At 45.1% G+C, this 5,468-nt stretch overlaps 1 long non-coding RNA gene across 1 annotated transcript; it reads left to right on the plus strand.

The window, feature by feature from the left end:
- The first annotated feature begins 2,327 nt into the window (after nucleotides 1–2,327).
- On the plus strand, nucleotides 2,328–4,154 carry LOC144333793 (uncharacterized). The gene is made up of 2 exons (XR_013402850.1): nucleotides 2,328–2,525; nucleotides 2,609–4,154. It is a non-coding gene; the product is annotated as an uncharacterized LOC144333793 (long non-coding RNA).
- The last annotated feature ends 1,314 nt before the right edge of the window (nucleotides 4,155–5,468 follow it).

Raw genomic sequence — 5,468 nt, forward strand, 5'->3', positions numbered from 1 at the left:
ATCACGAGGTCAGGAGATGGAGACCATCCTGGCTAACATGGTGAAACCCCGTCTCTACTAAACACACACACACACACACACACACACACACACACACACACAATAATATTAGCTGGGCGTGGTGGCAGGTACCTATAGTCCCAGCTACTTGGGAGGCTGAGGCAGGAGAATGGTGTGAACTCGGGAGGCGGAGCTTGCAGTGAGCCAAGATCGTGCCACTGCACTCCAGCGTGGGTGACAATGTGAGACTCCGTCTCAAAAATAAATAAATAAATAAATAAATAAATAAATAAATAAATAAATAAAAAAGAAGAGGAGAGACGGAAAGAGAGACAGAGAGAAAGATGCTCAACCACACCACACCAACCTTTTGATGCTAGCAGCAGATCTTTGGTGTTTGTTCTAAATTCTGTAAAACCAACTGCACTGAGCTGTGAGAAAAAGCAAATGGCAATAGACAGGCTAAATGCTGTGCTTTCGTCTTAAGCAAGCCCAAGGGTTATTACACATGATTTCACTAAGATTCAGCCCAGTCTCACAAGAGAGTTGGGCAGGTGATTTATGGGCTGAGGTCTTGGCTTGAACCCTCAATTGACCTTAGGGCCTAGGGCAAGCCACGTTCTCCTTCTGGGCCTCAGCTTTTGCCAGCAAGATAGTGAGGGAGTTGGTGAAAACCAATTTCCAAGGTCTCTTCCACCCATAATGTTCTGTGACTCTGTCTCTTGACAAGGGTTTTCAATTTGTCCTCATTAATGAAGAGATTCAATTAACCAGGACGTTAAATTCCCTGAGTGTTCTGGTTAATTGGATCTTTACTAAAATAGCTTCTAAATCTTGTTTACTACATTAAAAAATAAAAGCATTTTTGCATTAATTTCTACCTGCAGAGAATGTGAAAGCTTTGAACTGTAACAGCTGGGAGTTTCTCCAGAAGCTATTCCTTAAAGCAGAGTTTTCAAAACATTTTGACAGTGACCCACCATTAAAAAAAAAAAAAAATAGCAAACTTTTTACATCACATCCACATACACATGGTATCAAAGATTTTGTGACATAATATTTAACTTTATCATATGGTACAGTGTTGATATTTTATATTCTACTCAGAAAGGCTATTCAACCCACAAGTTGATTTCATGATCCAGTGTATGAAAAGCACAGCCCTAGAGTTCCACAGGAGTCTGTCTGCCCCTCGTGGACCTCTTTGCATGGGGATAAAAAACGCCCAGGACATCCCAGGGCTGTCATGTGGATATCTGAGGACATCGTGGTTACTTTATTGGTTTCGGTTCCAATGCACACTCTTTGAAATGTCTTCGGCATTGCCTGAGAAGTGTTCCTAAGCAGCCCAGTGGAGAGAAAAGAGCACTAGACAAGAGTTTCTGACTTCTCGTCTGGGTTCTGTTACTATGTGGCTGTGTGACTTTGGATAATTCACTTAACCTCTCTAAGCCTTAGCTACCTTCAAACATGGGAGTGAATGACATATCCAGGTGCCCCTCTCCTGTACCCTCTGTGATCAGGCGACCCAAGAATCATTGCCGTTTTCATCTAGGATGAATCGAGGATGGGGAAGAGGATGAACGGCTGATCCGTTCCGTCCTCTGTAGGCGTGATGAGAGGGACTGAAACTGTGCTTTGTGTCCATTTTAGGTGGGACTGGCATAGATGAAATGCCTATAAAGGGCTTTTGATTTCTGTGGCAAATGGTTTTAAGGCTCCACCCAGCTTTAAAGAATTATTTCTGGACTAAATATTCCTTGGGAGAGTCCTGCTGTGTCTCAGAGCTTCTCATGTACTCCTTTTCCCCACTTGCCTGCATGAGGTAGACCCCTAGCTGTCCCTGCTGGTGTTAACAATTCTTCCTGGAGTTGTGTGCTGTTCGGCTGTTTTCCTGTCCTTCTATGTGGATGTAGTGAAATAGCCTTCCCGGTGGTGTCAAGTGACATGGAGTGATGGACCACAGTGGGAACCCCTGGGAAAGAGGACGTGGGAAGACCCGAGCTGAGATCAGAGTTGAGGCATGTGTGGTTGTGGGGTGCACGCCAAGCAGAACTGTCCGGCTGATACCTGAGCTGCGGCAGGAAAGATGGGAACGCCCCTTACTACAATACGGCAACCTCAGATCTCTTATTTGCTTGCTAGGTTTTGTTTGGTTTGGTTTTGGTTTCAGTTTGGTGTTTGCAGTAACACCAATCTGGAGAGTTAACAACATTCTTCAAAAATATTCATAATAACCAGCTTTGTAGTCCAAAGGGCAGCCTTGATTCCAGCTTTCTGCAGCTCACTAAGCCTAAAGTTGGGTGTATTATTCATTTTCTTTCCAGACATGAAACAACCATTTCAACCAGCTTGGACAAAAAAGAGAAGCCAAGATGGGGCTGAGAAACCAATGCAGCCGGGCCCAGGGATCCAGGACTCAGGGACCAGGTGCTGCCGGATGTTTGCTCTGACTCGTGTTGCTGCTGTCTTCTCTGTGCCTCAACTCTGTCCTCTGTCACTGCAGGCAGCTTCCTCCCAAGGTGGTGAGTAGGGTTGCTGCCAGCCCTGGTGAATGACATCTTAGCTTCTACACTGGAGATACACTGACCCCCTTTCTTGGTTCCAGGATGAAAAAGTCTGGGGAGGACTTTGACTCTTACCCACCCCCTGGAAAAATCAACTGGGGAGGTGGAATTCGTGGAAGAACATGGCAGCTCCTGAGGTGGATGTGTGGGTTTGAAGAACACACCATTCATTCATTCATTCATGTGGCACATTATTATTATTATCATTATTATTTTGATGGAGTTTCGCTGTGTCGCCCAGGCTGGAGTGCAGTGGCACGATCTCGGCTCACTCATGCAGCACATTTTTATTGAGCAAAACTGAGAGGCTGAGTGAGGGACCAAAGTCTTCACTGATGAGGGAGAGGTGCCCAGAGATCGGCAGATGAAGGTGAAGAGAAAAGGTAGAGGACACCAAGGGCCCTGCCAAGCAGCAGAAGTAGGAGGAATTGAGGAGCTTCTTCCAGAATGAATCAGCTGCACTTTTTTTTTTTTTTTTTTTTTTTTGAGACAGGGTATTTCTCTGTTGCCCAGGCTGGAGTGCAGTGGTGCGATCTTGGCTCACTGGTGACCAACCTCTGGCTCCTGGCTCAAGCAATCTTCCTGCCTCAGCTTCCTGAGTAGTTGGTGTTACAGGCACGTACCACCACGTCTGGCTACTTTATGTGTTTTTAGTAGAGATGGGGTTTCGCCATGTCGTCCAGGCTGATCTTGAACTCCTGAGCTCAAGTGATCAGCCCGCCTCGGCCTCCCAAAGTACTGGGATTTTAGGCATGAGCTACTGGGCGCAGCCCAATTGCTCTTTTGAAAGGAAGTCCTGCTATGAAAAAAGTAGCAGTTGAACTAAATCGTGACTTGAATGATGTAGCTGCTTTATATCCTGGCTCAAGCTCCTGACCTTGTTGTAAAGCAATAAAAGTTTGGGCACCAGTAGTGAGTCTGCCAGCTACACTTCGAGTAGCTCTGCCCGAGGGGAATTCTTGCACATACTCTATGGGAGACATGTACAAGAATGTGTGTAATAGCCTTGTTTATAATAGCTAAAAAAGGAAACAACCCAGATATTCATAAGTAATAGAATAAACAAGTAATTTTGGCATAATGGAATCCCATAAAGCAAAGAAACCAAATAAACTACAGCTATACCCATCGACATGAACAAATTCCAAAAATACTGTTGAGCAAAGACAGCATGTTAAGAAGGTTACAATGAGCATGGCTTTGTTGCGTGAAATTCACAAAAGGCACCACTAAGCAGTATATTGGTTAGGGATCCACAACAAATGGATTAAAACTATAAAGGAAAGCCAGGGAGTGAGTAACACCCGTGTCAGGTCAGTGGCTTGCCCCAGGGTTTGGGAAGGGAGAGCAAGACAATTGGGAAGGGTGAGCATGGAGTGAGTTTCAAAGGTATTGGCAATATTCAATTCCTTAAGCTGGGTGGTGTGGACATGGGTATCTGGTTTTTATTATTGTTCTTTAAGCTGGACATACACGTTATGCACATTTTTTTGTAATATGATCTATTTCACAATGAAAAAAAAATTTGTAAAGCATATATAGCCAAAACCAAAGCTCCTTCACACCCCAATAAAAGGTAGAGGTTGATGTGGTTGAAGAGTCTGAGCCTCAAAGGAATGAGGACTTCTCTGAATGTGGTGCTGTACTGGTTTGGAATAGCATCCAGGAGAAAGGAGGATGGCAAACCATCCCACACGACCCCCTGGCCAGGGCATCAGCAACTGGACTGAGGGGTGCCCCGGTATCCCCAGGACCTCCTGTTCCTATGGCTCTAGGACCACAGCGTGCCCACTTTATGTCCCTTTCTTCCTGCACCACAATCCTCAGGGGTTGGCTGGTTTTTCAGAGTCACCACCGTGTACTTTATTTCTCGCAGCTTTCCCACGGCTGCCTGCTGAGTAGAAAGCAATCATCCTAACTCTTCATGTTTTTGACCCCCAAAGCAAGTGCCCCAGCCCATTTGGAGTCAAAAATGTGAAAGCATTTTGGACCACATCCAAAATCTGGTCACTCACCATGTGATTACCTTTTTAGGGAAGGCTTATCATTTGCCTGCTGAAGTTTACTTTAAATTCTGACTGTTTTGCAAACACATTCTTTGTTGACAGCTCTAGTTGGAAATGTTTGGGCTCACCGTGTTCTGGGTAAAACACATTGTCAAGTCTTTTTTTAACCTCTCACGTTAGATGGTTTTTCTTGGCCTGCGTTTCAGCGTCCATTAACCTTAGTGTCGTAAGAGCTTGGAGTGAGAAGGAACCTTGGAAGCCACCCATCCAACTTCCCACCCAGTGGGAGAATTGTTCTGAAGCTTGCCTGATCACAGCCTCAGATAGCTTGCTTTTTAAGGGCATTGCTGTACGGACACAGAGTACCATACTTTACCAATTCCACATAACATTTTGCATACATTTTCATGAATCTTGGAGAATCAGAAAACAGTGTGAGCAATTCCAAGTTTGCTAATTAAATTAAAATGAGCACAGACTCTTATAAAACAGGTTTTAGAGTTACAGGAGGCCTTACGTGGTCAAAGACATTTTTCACCTACTTAAAATAATCCTATCCTGGTTAGGAGGGACAGAGAGACAAGGGAGTTGGACACATCACATGCTTGGAAGGAGAAACAGAGAAGGATTGCTTGGCAGTCCTGTGTGTACATTTTCTTCTGTCCCTTTGTTATGACTTTCTTGCTTCCTTAAAGGAACAGAGATGGCCGGGCACCGTGGCTCACACCTGTAATCCCAGCACTTCGGGAGGCCGAGGTGGGCGGATTATGAGGTCAGGAGATTGAGATCAGCCTGACCAACATGGTGAAACACTGTCTCTACTAAAAATACAAAAATTGGCCAGGTGTGGTGGTGGGCGCCTGTAATCCCAGCTACTCAGGAGGCTGAGCAGCAG

The sequence above is a fragment of the Macaca mulatta genome, chromosome 13 (assembly GCF_049350105.2).
Source record: "Macaca mulatta isolate MMU2019108-1 chromosome 13, T2T-MMU8v2.0, whole genome shotgun sequence".
Classification (NCBI taxonomy): Eukaryota; Metazoa; Chordata; class Mammalia; order Primates; family Cercopithecidae; genus Macaca; species Macaca mulatta.